Source organism: Ursus maritimus, unplaced genomic scaffold (genome assembly GCF_017311325.1).
Source record: "Ursus maritimus isolate PB19 unplaced genomic scaffold, ASM1731132v1 scaffold_20, whole genome shotgun sequence".
Classification (NCBI taxonomy): Eukaryota; Metazoa; Chordata; class Mammalia; order Carnivora; family Ursidae; genus Ursus; species Ursus maritimus.
In genome coordinates this window covers 44,674,835-44,696,440 of record NW_024424453.1, presented here as the reverse complement: position 1 = coordinate 44,696,440, position 21,606 = coordinate 44,674,835, and positions in this window count along the sequence as shown.

Genomic DNA, 21,606 nt, shown 5'->3' with positions numbered 1-21,606 from the left:
TTTACTGATAAGTATAACTATAGCTTTCACTGCTTTAAATAGTTCATAAACTACAGCCTATTTATTCATATTAAGTCTATAGAGATTTAGGCTGGTTCCATCGTTTTGTTTTGTTTTTTGGTCATAGAAAATGCTATTAGGCATAGTTTCACATGTCTTTTTGTAAAGCATGCCAAGGTTATGTCGAGAGGGAGAATTGCTGGGGTTATAGGATCTGCATATGTTCAAATGTACCAGATTATGTTACAAGCTTTTCCAAAGAGATTTTCTCATTTTTGTTCCTATCGCCAATGTACAATATTTCGTATTGGGTCACTATCTTGTCAACACTTCGTATAATTAGACTTTACTCCTTGCCAATCCAGTGATTTAATTTGGTGTATTGTTCTGGTTTTAATTTTGCATTTTCCAATTACAAATAAAATTTAGCACCTTTTTAAAAATTGGTCTTATGTGTTATCTTTTCTGTGAAATGTTTGTTTCTATCTTTTGCCCATTTTGTAGTAACTGTCTTTTATTGATTTTAAGGGCCCATCATATATTTTTAATTATAAAGCTTTGCCAATTCTATTTCTTTGCAAATATCTTCTTATACCTTGTGGCTTGTGGGTTTGTTTTTAGCTTTTTGGTTGTTGTTTTTGTTTTTTATTAAGCTGTCAATTTTAATGTAGTTGAATTGATCAATCTTCCTTAAATGTTATGCTTTTTGCATCCTTTGATAAAACCTTCTCTCCCCTAAGGTCATAAATTTTTCGTCTATGTTTCTGTCTGTAAATTTAAAGTTTGCCTTTCATGTTTAAGTAGTTAACTCATTTGGAATTAATTTTTGAGTATTAATTAATTAATTATATGAGACATAAACCCAATTTCTTTTTTATTTGTTTGTTTTGGAAAACCCATTGTCTCAACATAATTAATTAACATTTTATCCTTTCCCCAGTCATCCACAATCTTAGATCTACCATATATTTAGTTAACTTATATGTATTAGTACGTTTGGGCGCTTTCTGTTTCTTTAGTTTATTATTTGCCCATCCTTGCACTGATATCAAGTTATCTTAATTTAGATTAATAGTGAGTTTTTATTTCTGGTCAGTCTTGTCATCCCACATTTTTTCTCCCACCTTCCTATTCTCCATTCATCCTATTTCTACACTTCAAAATAATTCTTGCTTTAAGAAACTTTATTTCTTGAGGAAGCCATTACCAATATATATCCCCATTTCCCAAGAAAAGGGATTATTTCTCAACTCTGAGAGACCACAGCCTTAGAAGAAATTATCTTATATTATTGTGAGTTATTTCACTAGCACCAATAAATCTTAAGAACCACTTTCATCTATAAGATAGCATTATGCTCCCAAGAGTAATTAACTCATTGTAGACCACATCTAAGACTTCATAAATCAAGAACACTTGGCCTAGAATTCCTTGGTGAGTTTATATGACACATATTCTGCTTTAATGGCGGACAGCCAACAAAGAATGGTGCTTCTTCCTACAAAAACATATGCCTGATTATGAAGAGATTGGGCTGGTTCACGAACACGAATTGGGTCTGGAAAATAGTGTTTGTGACTCTGCCTCCCAGGATGGTCTTTAAGGACATGTCAAGTTATTTGTTTTTTCACTTCTTCATCCTTACGTAGTGATTCATTCCATATGAAATTATGTGAAGAAAAGGAGAAAATTGAAGTTGAGATTGAAGTCATCCAGTCGGGTTCAGGTATCAAAAGAGAGACTTATTTCGCTACCAAGCACTGAAAGGCTTGGATCCATTACAGTGATGAATTTAACTATTCTTCAGTTTCTGGTGCTTTCAGACTTGAAAGGCTCATCTGTTCAGCAATAGACAATAGATTTCTCTTTGAGGAACTGATACGCATTTAACTTATTCACAAAGACTGATGTATCAATACAGAATGCCAATCTATTAATTGACATTGTCACAGGGTTTATAATATTTGCCAAACCAGGTCTGGAAGTTCTCTGTGAGCATGGAATACATTCAATCAATTATTAAATAAGAATGATTGAAAATCTAGTATGAACCAAGTATGATTGTAAGAATTTAGCTGATAATTCAAAAGCTTAATGATGCCAGGTGTAACAGTCATCTACTACTAAGTAACAAAGCACCCCAAACTTAGTGGTTTAAAACATTCATGACCATTTATTTTGTTCACAAATTTGTAATTTGGGAAGGACTCAGCAGGGACTGTATGTCTATGTTCTGCATGGTATCAGCTCAGCTGGAACAGCCTGAATGCTGGAAGAGATTTGATGCCTGGAGGCTGGACTCATCTGCAGGTTCATTCACCCACATGTCTGACAGCTGATGCTGGCTTTCTATCGTGACAGCAGCTGCGGTTTTTGGCCGAGACACCTGTAGGTGGTCCCTTCACGTGGTTGTTTGGCTTTCTCATAGTATGATGGCTCTGTTCCAAGAAAGAAGAATTATCCAAGAGTAAAAAGGCAGAAATGCATGTCTTTTTTATGCAGTAACCTTGAAAGTCACACACATCCCTTGCACCATGCTCTATTGGGCAAAGCGCTTGAGAAGGTCTTCCCACGTTCAAGGGGAGGGAATATAGACCTCATCACTCTTTGGGATGTAAAAAGAACATGTAAGATGGAATATTGGTAGCAGTCCTCTTTGTAAAATACAATTTGCTACATCAGTCTGTTAGAATCTAATGCATCCCTCTCTCCACATTGATATATAACTGCTACATGGGTAAACAGATGACATTCTTTGTCCCATTTGGGGAAAACCCCAAAAGAGTCATTAATTTTTAATGGCTAAACTTGACATTACTGAATTGGATCTTTGGATGTTACTCACATTTGAAAAAATAGACTGACTAATGTAAAGGGGCAGTGGGTACATGTATCAGTCCCAACTCTGCCATTATCTGTGAGTCCTTCGACAATGTTAACTTCTGAATCACAGTTGTCAAAATACCATTTCTCTTCCTCTAAAATCAAATGACTTACATATACATGTTGATGATTGAGTAGCTTGTTCATTTGATACAGTTCCTTTCTACTTTCTTTTAAGGAAATATTTACTTAGGGGAAGGCTGGTAAGAAGGATGGTGTCAGAACTGCCGGGAGATGTAAATTTTAAAATCTGTGATCCGTTGCAGATCTGAAAACCCTCAAATGGTGTTTCAGTGTCCTTGTATTAGCATTTGGAGAATAAACTGATTCCCTGTTAGCCAGCTGAAGAACAGATTGAAAGAGATCTGGATCATACCCATGTTTACTAAAAACATCTCCTCTTAGAGTGAATGAGAACATGAAGATAATTTAAAGAAATCAGCAGGTTCTCTTATGAATTATTCTAAAAAGAAATGTCTTTATAGAGTCTCCTTGGCCTTTGGGGAACTTTGAATTTCGGTTCAATAGATCTTATAGACAGGGTCCTGGTAAAAGGAGAAGGTCACTTACTTTTAGGGCAGGTTTTCTCAATCTCAGGATTATTGGCAATTTGGGCCAGATGATTCTTTGTTGCAAGAGGCTGTTCTGCGTATTGTAAGCTCCTTAATATTTCCGCCCTGAACCCACTAGGTGCCAGTTGCATCCTCTTCCCATCTTGTGACAACCAAAAATGTCTTCAGGTGTTACCAAATGTCTGCCACAAAAGCATCCCTCATGGAAAATCACTGCTTTAGTATGTCATGCTGGGACTTCACAGATTTGCTCTGCTTATTCATTTTAATAGGTAATGTAGCTTTTGCAAATGTGGTGAGTCCTGTGCATTGTGACTGTTTAACACTGTAGAACAGTGGTTTTCCTAAGTCATGGGCTCAGTCCTCAACATTCTGACTTAACTGGTGCGGGATGTTTCCTAGGCAGGGTTTTGTTGTTCTTATTGTTATTCTTGTTTGTTGACTTGTTTTTAGCTCCCAAGGTGGTTCTAATATTCCACCATGGATAAGAAACACTGGTTTAGAAAAAAGCAAGCATCTTACTTTAAGCCCACCTAGGTTTGTGGGCATACGCCTGCCATCAAAGTACTGAGCAAGGGCAAGCTTCGACAGAATTCCAATTCTTTTCACATGAGCAAAAGTCATTGCTGGCCAGTCTTAGGAGTCATCTGCCTCTGTCCCCATCAGGAAAGGGTGCAATTAGAAAGACTTCTCTATGAATTCAGAGATCAATCCTAGACCTGGGGCGAAAACTGGAAAGAGAACTTTATATTTAATCTGATAAAAAGAACCAATGGAGGGGCGCCTGGGTGGCACAGCGGTTAAGCGTCTGCCTTCGGCTCAGGGCGTGATCCCGGCGTTATGGGATCGAGCCCCACATCAGGCTCCTCCGCTATGAGCCTGCTTCTTCCTCTCCCACTCCCCCTGCTTGTGTTCCCTCTCTCACTGGCTGTCTCTATCTCTGTCAAATAAATAAATAAAATCTTTAAAAAAAAAAACAATGGAGGAATTGAAATGCATAACAAATAAATGATAAAGATAAATTCTGATGATGGTTGTTCTTTGTGGGAGAAGATGTTATTACTGACAGTGATATTGATATCTACTGTTATAGGCAAAGTTATAAAGGCAGATGTGATGTGTGCTTAGTAACAGGGATTACTTTCAATGGGGCTATTAATAACACTGTGAATTTGTATGCCCATTATTATTATGTAAGACTAAGATGGATTTGATAAGAAGTGGCCTGGGAAAACCTCCCAGGTTTCCCAGTGTTTAAACTTTCAAAACAAGGGTTTTATTTGCCATAGATACTTGTACTGATTTTTCAAGTGCACATCAGCAAAAGGACATGTTATTTTTACCATGATAAAAGCTAACCTGATGCCAGTTCTCCAACCAAGTGGAAATCTCTAAGAACTGGCTGGATTCTGACTCCCAGAGGCCACTAAGTAGGGGGAAATTTTGACATTTAGAATTCCAGAAATCTTTTGGCCAAGAAGAGGAATGTTGAACAAAAATTATGGAAGTAAGTGGATCACAGTGGCAGGAACAGCAGCATTTCAGCATTATTTCTTGAGAATAATAAGTTGGTTCATATTTACGTTTAGGTTGTCTGAAGTTCAAGGGGATAAAGCTAAGCAGGTTATTCCATATTTTCCCCAATACTCTGCCCATCCTCTCATGGCACTGGTCCCCACCACAGTAACGGCAGCATCAGACTTTTTCAGAAAAGCCTGAAATTCACAAATTCCTCAAAGAAACAGAAAATTTGTGTGATACCAAGTAAGCAGAAACACCTCACCCTTTTCCACACTTACCGAAGGTTAAACATGATTCAAACACCGCCATCTTCCCTCACAAGAAAAATAAGCATCTGTGTGTGTGTTCCAGTGGGGAAGACACAAGTCACAAGAAGATGATCCCTGAAGTCAGGAATCTAAAATCATTTCCATTATCATAAATAGTATACTTAAATTATCAAAGATTCAGTGACATGAAAGAATGGAGATAAAAGTTGTATTGGGTTCAAGTTTCTCCTCCAGAAACTTGAGCAATCTTGCAATTTTTTGTATCAAACTCAAGGCTCAAGGGATCCTCTATCTACTGAGGAAAGAAATCCTTCACATCTGATCCTCTTGTCTCTGAGGGGGAGGTTCTCTACTCTGCATCAAATTGTTTTTGCTACATTGCTCTTCTCACTGACCTGAGATGGAGAAAAGTGTGTGATCCTTCCACACTGTGGTCTGGGAAGCAAAATACCCATTATCTTTCTCCTGCCTTGGCTCTGGTTGTCCAAGTGCTATTATATAATTAGCTTCATCTGGGTGATCATAAGTCACTAAAGTGGGATTAGCAGGACCCTCACCGATGTGTTGTTTCTAAGGGTACTGTGTTCCTAGGCCTAAAAGGAGTATCTTTAAATTCGAAGGGCTATGCATCCAGGTATACTGAGAGTTTAAACTCCTGATTACAGTAAATGTGTTCCAAGGAATTTTTGTTACAGCGTGTGGTTCCACTGTCCTAATCATAACGTTAAAATATGCTTCAGAGGGCAATCAGTGTCATTTCTAATCGGGCATTTTAATATAATTATCATTACTAATATTCCTATGGTCATTTCTGGATACAAAGTATTTTTAGAGATATCTGATCCTTGTAGTCACATGTGAGGGAGCAGGGATAGATATCATGATAAGTGACATCTGTGGCTTTTGCCGCTTGGGAGCCCTTTACCCCAGAATAAGGAAGGTATCACAGGGGAAAATCGAAGCCAAGAGATGGAGAGACTGATATGATTTGTTTACCCATATCCAGTGGTGCCTGAAGGGCTGCTTACTTGGATACTCTTTAAATTAGATGAGACTGTAAAGTCCTCTTCTGCTGAATCCAAGTTACATTGGATTTCTGTGTCTTGCAACCCAAAGTATCATGACTAATACATCATTATCCCTACTTCAAATATAAAAAGAAAACAAAGTCAGAAAGGTGAGTAATTTAAACAGTGCCATAAAGACAGAGGAAGGGACAAGACTTGAATCTACCGATTCTTGTGTTGTTGGTTTTTTTTTTTTTTTTTCTTTTTACATGGACGGAATGGAGCTAATAATATCGGATACCGTCCGATAAAGATGTAACACATCTGTTCAGGAAGTTCTCCCATTAATCAGCCACCAAGTATTTCCTGAGCTTCCTCCCGTGCTGATAAGCATTTTTGCTAAATTTAAGTTAGGCTACCTGCTCTCATATCACACAATCCAATTAGGAATAAAGCCTATGCCAAAGAAGCCATTAGTCTGCAAAGGGACAGTGCAAGGATAAGTGCTCAAGGATGGTGTAGACCATTTCAAAAATGAGATTTGTGGGAAGGGGCTGGTGTATGCCAGGACTCTTGTTTGTAAGCGACAAACACTCAACCCTAATTAGCATAAAGAAAAGAGTTGCTTCCATTATACTCCCGGCAGGGTGGGAGTCAAGCTAGCCTCCAGAATGACTCTGTGTCTTAATCTCAGTTATCTCTTCTCTTTGCTTCTAGTTCTAGTCTCTTCTACTGCAGATTGCCTTTCTCTGCAAAGCAGAGTGACATTTTCTAGCTAGTCTCTGGCAACGAGAAGGGGTTTATCTGCACAGCTTGTGACCAAGAAAGAAAAGGCCCATCATTGTAGTTTACAATTCCTAGGGAAGAGATTGTTGGTGGGCTAATCATTGCGATGAGGGGCATGTGCAAGTATGTATGTTTCCAGCTGAGTCAAGTGTTATTCACTGTGTTCATGGAGCTGGATATTATTAGTTCCCACTGACAACAGAGTGATGGGGCGCAGAAGGTGGGAAAACAAGGACTTCCCAAAAAGGGAAGAGTGGTGGGTTTATAGAAGAGAAGAGAGGGAATGCCTTGGAGAGGACCAAGACAGGTGTTAAAGGAGGCAGAGAATTTGGATATGTTAAAAAAAAAAAAAGTGGGGGGGACTAGCTGGTAGCTTTACAATCAATGTTCTGTGGTCTAGAAAAATACAGAATCATAACCAAAGGGAAAGGAAGGATGGAACCTGGAGAGAGAGCCTTGTGGGAAGCAAAAGTTTCCTATAGAGAAGTGCCGGCTGTTACTAACTCCCCCATGGAAGAACGACCAAACGTGCTGTTGAGTTCAAGTCAACAGTTCTTCATGTCTGAACCACACAGCAAATGAATAGATTGAAATGGCATTTACCTTTCACAGCCATAAAGTTATAGAATATTGTTTTATTTCTGTACTTTGGGAGATATTAAGTTACTTTTGCCTAGGAAAGATCTTTGCCTTTCCCCACCTAAACTCAAGCCAAGCCCAGTTTTTAATCTCCCAGCTACCAGGAACATCATGGCCACCTCGATGGTGTCGGCAAGGAGCGAGGATTGTATTCTTTATGTTTCATTTTTAGTTTGAAAATTTGGAATTGATGCACAGCCTTGTTTTTAGTCTAACCCTCAGTTCCCAAGAAGTAATCCTAGTGGGTAAGAAATTCATTTAGGAAGCCAAGTGAGAACGCTTGTTGACATTTGCTTACCGTCGGGGGCAGGGAGGAAGGGAATATGTTGTGGAAGTCGTATGAGTGCCATTAATACATTATAGGTTAAATGGCATCTTGCAGGCTGGTTTTGGCATCTCAGCACTTTGTAAAATACTGCTTCTATGAGAAAATGAAATTTGAGTTGCCTATTAGCTGAACTACAATTCCCAAAGTAGGGGGCTGCCTGTAGTAGATGATGAGGTTGCCAAAAGGGGGCTGTTGATGAAGGAGCCTCTGGCTCAGGCAGAAGGGTTTGATGCAGGGGAAAAGGAGGGTTCACTGGCAGATATGACAGAACGAGATCAGTAGTATGTGTCCCTGAAACAGAGCAAGTCACCAAGACAGCTGTCTGGAGAAGCTGGTGTCAGAATCCGCAGCACCCAAGCAGTGGCCGTTACTCATACAGCTTCTTTTAGGGGGAGGGAGATAAATGTACAGGAACTTCCTAGGATTCTTCACAAAGGCCATCAGAGGTCTCTTTGAGGAAACAAAGACCCTTTATTTCTCTGTGGCATGATAAAGTCATGTTCTCTAGCTTATGGATAGTAAGTCTGTACTTGAAAACAGATAGCCTTCCCCTTGAGCGGGGAAAAACACAAGCATAAACAAGCTTTCTGTTGGGGTCAGGCTTCAGTCAAAAGCTTTAAAATCTCAGCGGACGTTTGTGCATGCAGAAGTAGAAACAGTGGCAGTTTGAGATGAAGCCTATCTGCTTAGTACAATCCTGCAGGAAATGGTTATTGATAATTCTTGTATCCCTTAAAATTATTTCCTACCAGTTCTTGAAGAATAATGGAGGCACCTGAAGCAAGAGAGGTCCTTATCCCTTCAGAAATGTTTCTTTCATAATTAATTATGGATAAGGGTCTCTTTCCTATAACTTCTAAAGGGCACTGGATTTTATTGCAAGGCCCCAGATCTGTTTACCTCAGAGTTCCTACAGTAACCATGCTTTATTATTCTGAAATCAGCATGTCAATAATTGAATCTTGAAGTTGTGCATTTGTATGAATTTCCTACTGCTGTTGTAACAAATTACTGTAAAAGTAATTACTTAAAACAATACCGATTTATTACCTTATAGTTCAGGAGGTCAGAATTCTGAAGTGTGTCTGCAGGGCTACACTCCTGGAGGCACTGGGGAAGGGTCCAATTCCTTCTCATTTCCAGTTTCTAGAGAATGTCTATATGCGTTGGTTCATGGCCTTTTCCTCTGTTTTCAAAGCCAGCAGAGTAGCATCTTAAAATCTCTCCCTCTGACCCCTGCTTCTGTTGTTCTATCTCTTTCTCTGACTCTGATGCTCTTTGACTGACTCTGCTGCCTCTTTCCCTTATAGGGACCGTAGTGGTTACATTGGGGCCAGCAATGATCCAGGATAATCACCCCATCTCAAGATCCTTAATCACATCTGCGAAATCTACTTATCCCAGTGAAGGGATACTGGCTAAAGAGTAGATAAATTCTCATATTTGTGATTTAAAACAAGCCATGTGATTTAAAAAATATCGTGGTATTCAGAGGGTGAAGCACACCCATGAGCTGTTGTTTTGGGGTCATGACTTCAAAGAGAGGGTGGAGAGGGAGGAGGGTGTTTGGAGGCATCAGTTCTGTTATGCTGTGTTTTCCTAGCTGAGAAGGAATAAGAAAGAGACTCCTTTGTCTTCTTCCTTCCTTGGAAGGTCCCCAACATCCCCCTTGCTTTTCTCCATCCCTATGCAACACAGCTGTACATTTAGAGCTATTTCTTTGGACATTTTCAATCAGCTCTTAAAATTCACAAGGGCAGGAATCAGTTGGGTTTCTACTTTTATGACTAAAAGTATGTGCCAAATTTTTTAAGAGACACAAACTTGGCAGTCTGTAAGCCAGTATAATTCCACAGTGAAAGAAGGGAATGTATTAACTAACAGAAATGGGAACAAAAATGCCCACACCTCTGTGCACACTGGTGTTTGATCATCCATGGGAGACTGACTACTTGATGTTGGAAATTCACAGCCTGGGTCCGTGGTGGGCCTCTACAGTGCCTCACCATGGTTTCCTGCCCCAGGATCTGCACAGTCAGGAGGTAAGTGTGATGATTGTTTGTTTAATATATTTTGCCTAAGGAACATTGAAAAGGTTCAGTCTTAGTGCTAACAGGAGCTCAATGCTGCCTCTATAACTGTCTGACCTTGAGCAAGATTCTGCAATCGTGCACCTGCTTTCCTATTTGCAGAAAAGGGAAATGCCCACCGACAGGGCCTCTGGAGCCCTTTGATATGCTTACAGTTAAATTGCCAGTATTTGTGTTGCTATAACAATAAATAGAATCATCTTAGAGTCTCAAAATCCTGTGTCAGGTGTTATAGCAACAAATATTAACCAAGAATTGGTTTTCATAGCTAGTTTCCACCTGCATAGGTAGATAGTTTTTTTTAAAAATAAGTTTCATGATTTGTTGGTGAAACCCAGTATCTCTGGAAAGCGTGATGAAGACAACGAAACTATCACTCAGTAGCATTAGAGAATTAAAACTCCCGATGAGGGCTTATAGGTAATTATGTCATTGAGTTCCCCTCACCTGAAATCACCTAATGAAATAAACAAAAGTAAAAATAAATTTTTAATAAACAAAAAGAAGGCCAACATTCAACTATGGTCATAACCCAATGTTGTAAATATCATAAAGTTTGGCCAAGGAAAGAAAGAGAAGACTCTGAATTGATTCAGCATTGTTCCTAACCTCCACTCAAAACCGTACTAGTGAGCCAAACAAACCTTGGAAATGTCATGATTGCCCCAAAGTTGGAAATAAAGAGGATATGAGGCAATATCCATATATTTTCCCTATTGTGATCTGAGGAATAGCAAAGGAAGTGGAAATACCTACTGGATAGAGATAGGATAAAATGAGAAAACAGATAATCACAGTGAACTCTGACGTAAGTGCAGACTCTGCAATTCCCTGATCAGCTGGTAGAATAATCTGAATCTTAAGATAACTGCCAACCATGGAAATAAGAGACTTTTTTACTTCCAGCACCACTACTACAAGGCAGAAAGTTAGTAACTTTCATTAAAGGAGACTGATTCCAGCTGATCTTACCTTGCCCCATATTTCAAGATAGGAAAAATGAATCGAACCTAAAACCTCATCCTCAAACTGTAGATTAAAGGGAAGACAGACATGTCTTGGATAAGGCGGGAGTAAGGGAGATCCAAGAAAACCCAAGCACACTACATAAAAAAAATAAGACAGCTGGAGAGTAGAGCCTGCATTAAGCAGGAATGAGATAAAGAGTCATCTTAGAGCAACTGTAGATGTATTTAGCAGAAAAATGGAAGGAAGGGGAAAACAGGAAAAGAAGGAATAGATAGATGAAGAAACCTTTCTAGAAGGAAAAAGATCCAAAAAACTGAAATAAGTTTTCATCAATATTTTATGGTTTGGAATCAATAACATGAATTCCACAAAGACCCAGTTAACAAAACAGTGGAATGATATAAGAATGGAGATTGTGAAACTGAGGCAACAAATTGAGAAGAAGAAGGATTCCATTGTAGACACAATAAATTAATTGAACATAATGAAATACAACAAACATGATTAACCATAGAATAATAAACTTTAAGTCTTGAGATAATCAAAAAGGAAATGTCAGAATGATCAAACCAATTCTAGAAAGAAAATATTGTGGAATATGGAGAACCTGATTGAGCACAAGGAAAATGGCTACCCCTGAATGTTCCTGATAAGGTAAGAAACATGATAAATGAAACAGAAAGGTGTACGAAGAAATGCCTTGAAAAGGAGAACTTGCCCTGCAAGTTGAGAAAAAAAAATGGTTTCAGAAGAAAAAACCAGATTCACAGCAATTGACATTCAAGCAAACCTGGCTAAGTTTTTAAAATTTATTGAAAATGAGAAATTCTTCAGGCATACAGATAGCGAAAGGGGGAGATGTTAGCCTGGCTTTAAGTTTTCCACATCAGCGTTCAAAGCTAGAATACAGGAGTGAGGTCTATACAATTCCTAGAGAAAAAAAATGTGACCCACAAATACTATGCCCAATCAAGTTGTCATTATAGGATAAAGGTCATATATATTTTCAAATATGTAGGAATTAGGGCACCTGGGTGGCTCAGTCAGTTAACCGTCTGCCTTCAGCTCAGGTCATGGTCCTCAGATCGAGTCCCACATGGGGCTCCCTGCTCAGCGGGGAGTCTGTTTCCTTCCTCTACCCATTTCCCCACTCATGCACTCTGTCTCTCTTTCTCTCACACATAAATAAATAAGTAAAATCTTAAAAAAAAAAGGAAGAACTATATCCATGCAGTACTCACAAATTCTTCATGAAATACAAGTACTTTGTGAGTTTTCAATAGCTAAGAGGATTTTTTTTTATAACGAGTTGGAAATGCAGAAGATGAAACAAAAAGACTGTTGGTGAACAGTAAATACATAAAGAATGGATCTAAGAAACAGTGGAAATTATTATCAGAGAACAGACTACATATGTGCACACATGCACATAGCAAAATCTAAGTGCTCAGAAGAGGAATCAGGAGTAATTAGAGGAGCCTAGTCACATCATCATTTGTAGTGAGGAATTTTAAAATAGAAACACATTTTAAAAATACAAAAATGACATCAAAGTCTTAATTGTCCTTATAATCTTTTTTATAATCTTCTGCTACATTAGCTACAGTGTGATTGCATCATTTAATTTATAGATGACTATAGAAATTAACATCTTTGTAAGAACGCACTCCGTTAGACCACTGCCTAGGGGTTGTAGGAGCGAAAGTTAGTCAATAGGACTTCAACACAAAATGCCAAATTGGGAAGTCAGGTGACCATTCTTTCCTACAAGTTTTCAAAAAATAGAATACCTGCGGCTCTGATTAAGTAAAATGTAGATTCTTTTTTTTTTCAAGATTTTATTTATTTATTTAACAGAGATAGAGACAGCCAGCGAGAGAGGGAACACAGCAGGGGGAGTGGGAGAGGAAGAAGCAGGCTCATAGTGGAGGAGCCTGACGTGGGGCTCGATCCCTTAACGCCCTGAGCCGAAGGCAGACGCTCAACCGCTGTGCCACCCAGGCGCCCCTGATTAAGTAAAATGTAGATTCTAATCCAAAAGATATTTATTGAACATCCTCTATGATCAGCTATTACAGTTCTATGCTAGATGCTGTCATCCATAGTGTTCGGTTTAATAAAACAACAAACCACTTACAAAGTTATAGAGACTATATTAAAACAGAAATAACTCTTGTAAGTAGCTAGGAGCACTTCATAATTTTTCATCCTTTCTTTTACATCTATTGGATGGTTTCAATGACTTGACATATGCACACAGATTTTCCTTTTTTTTTCTTTCCTTTAGTCTAGTTTAGAAAGTCTCAAGTAAAATGTTCATAAGAATTAGTGAAGCAGGATTTATACATGAAAACAAGTATCCTGTGTGAGTGATTTCAAAATCTTTAGGAAAAACGATTGCTCGATGCACTGGTTTTAGAATCAGTTGCAAGGTAAAATATAGTATCACTAAAAATTCAAATCATTAATTAAAATGTAATTTATATACTATTAATCCATTTACATAGATTGGAATCTGTTCACCTTGTTTGCAATCTATCAAGCTAGGGATTCATCCAAATAGTCGGAGAAATGGGTAGAATGACCCTCGCCTCAAGGCTAAAGTTGTTATTTCTGAGTGGTATAAAGTGAGATGATTTTTAAAAAATTTTACTCTCTTTTTTGTTGGAATGTTCTATGACGACCATGCATTGTCATGACGTGAACTGTGTCCCCCCCTACAAATTTATATGTTGAAACCCTAACCCCCAATGTGGCTGTATTTGAAGATAGACCCTTTAAAAATCAATTAAGGTTCAATGAAGTAATAAGAATGGACTCCAATCCAATAGGATTGGCATCCTATAAGAAGAGGAAGAGACCCAAGGAGCGTGTGCTCACAGGAGAAAGATCATACAAGGAAGCAAGAAGGCAGCCATGGGCAAGTCAAGGGGAGACTTCAGAAGAAACCAACCTTGCCGGTACCTTGATCATGTACTTCCAGATTCTAGAACTGTGGGAAAATACATTTCTGTTGTTTAAGTCACCCAATGGGTGGTACTTTGTTATGGCAGCCCGAAAGGACTAATACAAAAAGCTCATTTTACAAAAGCTCCTTCTCTCTCTCTCTCTCTGTGTGTGTCTCTCTATATATCTGTCTCTCTGCCTCTGTCTCTGTCTCTGTAACTGTCTCTCTCTCTCTCTCTCTTTCACATACACACACACACACACACACACACACACACAGTTGATAAAATGCCTGAAGGCCTTTTGAGAAAAAATGCTCTGCAAATGTGAAGATACAATCACGCTAAAGCCCTAAAGAGTCTGTAAGGGACTTCACTTTACCCACACTTACCAAGATTGCAAAACTGGTCTCAAAGTTTCTTAAGAACAGGCTCTCTCCTGAGAGCATTCTGAACTGTCAATCCCCAGGCAGGGCACAGATCACCAAAAGAGCTATTCCTTTTACAATGGGTTGGCACTTCAGCCATTGGTCCTTTCGGGACTCAGAGTACAGTGATTTACTTCTTATTTTTCAAGTTTAAAAATGTTTGGGCTGTGCGAAGGTGATGGTTCAACTTCATACTGAAGGGCTTTCCCCTAGTATCCTGAGAACATAAACCCTAGGCGACGCTATTTCTCCAGTTGGCTATTTTATCCTGGAGAAGAGACACAATGAACAGAATTTAACTCTTGAATGAATCCAGTATGTTCCAAAGTCTGTTTCCACTGGCTGCTCCAAAAATACATGGTTTTAAGGTCAAATGCATTTGAAAAATATTGTCTATTAATTATTTACAAATGGATTCCTCAGGATCTTTGGACATAATTACAGGGGTCTGGGAGTTCTCCATACAATTTTTTTAACTGTATATTTTTATTTTTTTATTTTAATAAACATCAACAAATTCACATTTTCTAGATTATGTATGTGACCTCCTTATAGAAACTTTGTCACAAGATTTCAGGGCCAATGTTTCCATTCGTGTTTATTAATTCAGGCCTTTGCCAGGGTTGCACGATACTTTGGGATCAAAACAAATCACATTTGGGGCGCCTGGGTGGCACAGCGGTGAAGCGTCTGCCTTCGGCTCAGGGCGTGATCCCAGCGTTGTGGGATCGAGCCCCACATCGGGCTCCTCCACTATGAGACTGCTTCTTCCTCTCCCACTCCCCCTGCTTGCATTCCCTCTCTCGCTGGCTGTCTCTCTCTCTGTCAAATAAATAAGATCTTTTAAAAAAAACAAATCACATTTAACGGCATTTCCATAACAGGAAATGGTCAGAGAATTGAGACATTACAAGACACATGATAGCAGGTGATGCTACCTCAGATGAATCTGCCTGCAGCAAAGTGTACCATACTCACCCTGAGAGATTTGGTGGCAGCTCCTCATTTTAGTTTGCCATGTTTGATTGGTTTATTAGCAATGTAAATATGGACTTCTTAATATTCCATATGCCACAGAGCAATAGTATTAAATACGCCAAGAACAATTTTCTGTTCCCATTTTTAGCCATAATTGGATTGGATACCCAGGAAAGAGCTAAGTAGTTAAGGCCTTGCATTTTGGGAATTACCTTGTCAATTTTCTCTTATAATATCATTTATCTTTTTAAGATCTCTGTTATTTCTATAGCTCACACGTGCCTTCATTTGCTCTCGCAATCTTCTTTTCTTTTTTTCTTTTCTGGGCGTTATAAACATTGAACAAGAACCGTGGACATGTGATAGACTTGCAGCCCTTTGAAACCTCTGTGCTTCAGAAAAGAAAGGTGAAATTTTAGAAAGAACAGTTATCTGGCTGTTGTTTTGTGCTCCTGTTTCTGAGAGTTGCTCAATTCTTTGAATGCTATGGGGCTCAAAAGCTAATTTAATGAAATTGTAGGCAGGGACACCATCTGTACCCATTCAAGGTTAGCTTGATTCCTTTTTAGCATCTCTTTCTATTGGTAATTTCTTTTTAATCAGCACCTAGAGAAAGTATATTGAATATCTTCTGCTGGGATAAATGGTCTACCACATTTCTTGGCATTCTAGGATACATAGATCAACCAAAAGTGTTTTATCCATCTTTGTAGTTGCTCTGAAAGTCTTCTAAGATCTTTCTCAAAACAGCTTCTCATCTATGTGAACGAGCTGTTCTCTTTGACTGAAAATATGGGCCCCAGTCTTCCATTTATTTTTCACTCTCTGTCCTTTTGGGCCAGGAGTTGGCAAACGTTTTCTCTGAGTGGCCAGATAGTAAATATTTCCCAGTTTGTGAATCGTATGTCCTGATTCACAGTTAACGCTGATGTTGTAGCAGAAATGTGGACATAGATACATAAGTGAACGAGTATGACTGTGTTCCAATAAACCTTTGTTTACAAAAAAGGAGTGGAGGGAGATTTGGCTAAAGGGCCGGAGTTTTCAATCCCTTTTCTAAATTTAAGAATATAATGAAGAAATTGCTAATATTGCAGATGAAACCTAATGTGTCTGTAGCTATTTCATTATCAATAACACAAAAAACTGAGTAAATATTCTTCCAGTATTTGAAATCTATTATTCAATTTGGCAAAAAACTCACTCACATTATTGACGAATAATAGAGATTCTGGGTAGAAGGAAGCAATCAAAACCCCAGAACCCCTGGGGCCTTCCGAGAAACAAAGCATTGTGGGTATTCAGAAAGATCACTTTAAAAAGTGAAGCAGAAACCTAAGGAATTGTGGAAAAGGGACTTAGAGGAAGTTGGGGAACAGACTTAATAACTCTGTAAAGTGTACAAAGTCAGACGGAAATCAGAGCATTTGTTTCCTAAAAGGCAGGTAATCTAAGAGGTTTGTGTGCTTTGATCTAGGATTTTTCAAAGATACTGAAACACGAAATGAAACTGCTTCTGAGAAATATGGCTGTCTCATCTTTGTGGCAATGACGAAGAGGAGTTTGGGGTATGGGGACAATCCTCCAACTCAGCATAGCACCGCCCCCGCAACCTGGCCTCACTTCACCTTTTCTCCAACACATAACATTTTTATTGGCTTCATAAATAATTCAGGAGTTCTGGGGAAATACTGCTTATAAGAATGAATTGTTATATGTGAAAACTACTATATTGAACCATGTGAAATTTTCTTTTTTATAGGCCCAAACATTTTTAGTGGAAATTTGGCAATTTCACATGGTCTAACTTACTGTAAGTTAGGGAATTATTTTTATTATTCAGAATTCACATAAGTTTACAACTCGGACTATCTAAGATAGTGACAGGTAAGGGTGTTAGCTAATACATGTTAGCTTTAATTTGGAGACTGAGCTTGTTCCTAAGGGGGAAAAATATGTATTTGCAACGTGGAGAGCCCAGAACTTTACGTTTCTTTCTCTGAGTGCTTTTAAGTAGCCACAGAGCAAAAATAACCATTGGGAAAGAAAAATTGGATGAACTCAAGTAAGATTTTTAAGATTCAAAATCAATCCAAAGGCAAGGAATATTTTAGGGATAAAGACAATTCTTACAAGTGATGTGAGATAAACAAACGATGGTGTAATGCAAAATATTACTGTTAAAATCTGGACATATCATTTCCACATGGACTCAGAGCCAAGGGGGAAAAAATGTAGTTTCAAGGTAGCAGGGCTCTGAAAAGTGTATCAGTGAAGTGTCTTAGTCATTTGGGCTGCTATAACAAGTAGCATACAATGGGTGGCTTAAGCAAGAAAATTTATTTCTCACAGTTCTGGAGGCTTCCAGAAGTCTCAGATCGGATGTGGGGATGATGAGGTTCTACTGAGAGCCCACTTTTTGGTTTACAAAGGGCCTCCTCTTTGCTGAGTCCTCCTATGGTCAAGAGAAGGAGCTCTGGCCTCTTCATCCCTTTATTAGGGCACTAATCCCATCAAGGAAGCTCCACCCACATGACCTTATCTAAACCTAATTATTTCTCCAAGGCCCACCATCCATACCACATAACGTCAGTGAGTGTCTTTGGTTTCATGTATAGGGAGACTGAAGGCTCATAGTGGAATGATTATCTTTATATATCAGATAAGGCCGCAGTCAATCTCTGTAACTTTTGCATGCAGTGGGGAGGGGTGGACAGGAGTGGTACTGCTTCCTAAAAAAAGCAGAGATATCAAAGAAAAGTAATCATCTTAGAATAAAACATTAACATCAATCCTTATGGGTCAGAATAGAAGTGGGTAAGATTTCTTTAAAAAAGAGAATGGTTTTCAGCCCTGGAGAACTCTGACAGAAGGTCTTATATCCATCGGAAAAGAAAGATGTGCAGTTAAAAAAGAGGTTCTTTTGTTTTGTTTTGTTTTTTTTCACTCTGGTGGCCGATACAAGATGCATAGATATAAATGTTTGCTGTCCACTTAAGCATCGCCCAAGAGAAAGGATTCCTTGAAATATCAACCTTCTTCCCAGTGGCAAGCTGCCTAAAAATATCAACCATCCAAAGCTTCGAATCCTGGAGCCAACCTCAAGCTGTACAAATTACTTGCTCACTGGCCATTTCCTGATCGTAATTTGGCACTAGGGATGGTGTAAGTTTAGGGAGAAGAATTTCTGAACTTGACTATCCCATCCCTTCTGCAATTAGAATCCAAATTTTAATTTAATCTATCGATATTTTTGTTCTATGTATACTGTTATGTTTTATATGTTCATTTTGGTTAATGCGAGTCTACCCCAAGTGAACCAACCCATAGTTGGCGTAACTTCTAAAATTATAAGTCTTTTTTTTTAATGTTTTTTTATTACATTATGTTAGTCACCATACAGTACATCCCTGGTTTCTGATGCAAGGTTCGATGATTCATTAGTTGTGTATAACACCCAGTGCACCATGCAATATGTGCCCTCCTTACTACCCATCACCAGTCTATCCCATTCCCCCACCCCCTCCCCTCTGAAGCCCTCAGTTTGAAGCTAGACTCTGAACTATGGGAACATTAACATGGCTTTACTCTCTGAAGTTTTCTAGAATGATTTCAGGCTTGGCTTTTCTAAGAAAACTAATCTTTAAGCCAAGCAAACAAACAAGCAAGCAAATATGAAACAGACATAGAGTTGCCCACTTTTATTTTTCTTGGTAAAAACATTATGAGCAAAATAAAAGATACAAAATAAAAGATACAAAAACATCTACATCGCACACACACAACAATGCATGTTAACATGAAAGAAAGTAGGACATCATCTTGGAACCAAGGAGAGTCTCAAGAAAATACTACTGACTACCTTACACCTTCATCTAAAAAACAGAAACCAAGGTATATTCATAAAAATCAAAGATAGAACAATTTCAACATAAAAATATATTTTATGATATGGCATTACATAGAAGCTTTTTTCGTTTGTTCGAATATAGTTAACACACAATGTTACATTAGTTTCAGGTGTATGACACAGTGATTTGACAAGTTCATACATTATGCTGTGCTCCCACAACTGTAGGTACCATCTGTCATCATACAATGCTATCACAATACCATTAACTACATCCCCTATGTGGTGTCTTTTATTCCCTTGGCTTAATCCTTCTATAACTGGAAGCCAGTGTCTCCCACTTCCCTTCACTCATTTTGCCAACCCCACCACCATACTCCCCTTTGGCAACAATCAGTTTGTTCTCTGGGTTTATAGGTCTGATTCCACTCTTTGTTTGTTTATTCTTTGTTTTGTTTTGTTTTTTTAGATTCCATAAATGAGTGAAATTATATGGTATTTGTCTTTTTTTATTTTGACATATTTCACTTAGCATAATACATTCTAGGTCCATCCATGTTGTCACAAATGGCACCATATCATCTTTTTTGTGGCTGCATAATATTCCTCTGTGTGTGTGTGTGTGTGTGTGTGTGTGTGTGTGTGTTTATATTTATAGGCATTCCAATGTGTATACACATACCACATCTTCCTTATTCATTTATCTATTGATGGACACTTAGGTTGCCTCCATATCTTGGCTGTTGTATAGCCAAGAAATGCATATATCATTTTGAATTAGCATCTTCATTTTCTTTGGTTAAATACCTAGTAGTAGAATTATTGGATCATATGGTAGTTCTATTTTTGTTTTTCTGAGAAACCTCTGTACTGTTTTCCACAGTGGCTGCACCAATTTACATTCCCGCCAACAGTTTGTAAGGGTTCCATTTTTCTCCATATCCTCACCAACACTTATGGTTTCTTGTCTCTTTTTTTTTTTTTTTTGGCCATTCTGACAGGTGTAAGGTGACATTTCATTGTGGTTTTTGACTTGCATTTTCCTGATGATTAGTGATGTTGAACATTTTTTCATGTGTCTCTTGGCCATCTGTGTGTCTTCTGTGGAAAAATGTCTATTCAGGTACTCTACCCATTTTTAAATTGAGTTGTTTGTTTTTTTGTGTTTAGTTATAGAAGTTCTTAATATAGTTTGGGTATTAGCCCCTTATTACATATATTATTTTATAGAAATCTTTTTTAAAACAAAGATGTTGATTTGTATGTTCGTATTTGACCATATAAAATAAAGTGGAGTTTGACTATCCAGTCTATTCATGTAATTTGTCTTTATTACAATCACTGCTAAAAATCCCACCTCACAAATTATAAGTTGACAAATTGAAATCAACACACCTAATATGAATTCACTCAATTTGGTAAATTTGGATGAAATGAGAAAAGTTGAAAAATAGTGATCCCCAACCTTCTAGCTCCTTCCTGAGCCATTTTCACAGCCTTGGACTGAGGCCACTGTGGGGGCAGGGCTGCCTCTCACTAACAAGGTGACCTGTGCTGAAATCCTAAGTATAGAATCAGAGGAAGGGAGATTTCCCAGATATGGGAATGGTAGGGAGGGAAGACAACATATGTTCCATGAAGAAAAATTATCCAAAGTTTGGAAATAAAACAAAAAGATTATTGTGACTTGTAATGTCACGCTAGAACATTAAACCTGCCTAAGGATCATTTGATTCTCCAGAGGAATGTAGCTTACCACTACTATTAATTAGGGCATATACATATTATAACTGTAAAATTACAGTTCTGTAAAAAATGTTAATTTTAGAAAATGAAAGCAAATTATTTCTATCTCATAGGTATGCAAAAGAGTTTTTTTCCTGATAGCAATGCAAATGACTCTGTCTATTAGAGAAGATAACCACAGAAGCTGTTTATTGTGTTGTGTGACATTAATCAGCTTAGTATTTAACATATAAATATTTCTTGAACATTTTTTTTTCATTCAATGACTATACATTTATTTTCTCTTTTGAAGTAACACATGAATTCATTTCCTTTCATCTGCTTTTGAACTGGCTTTGTCATCCTGCTGGTTCCCTCATTAAAACTTTGACACATGTTCTTTATCTATTTGTATAATTGTGTGGGTTTTTAAAAACATTCTGAAAATTATATTTTTGAGAGTCACAATAGGTGTGTACCTCTCTTGATGACAATTCAACCTGGAGCTATGAAGGAGGTTGGGGCCACAAGCACTCAACACAGGAAAAAATGACTTGATCTGAGCAGGATGACATAAATTAATTTTAAAAAATCATCTTGGCATTGAACTTGGAGC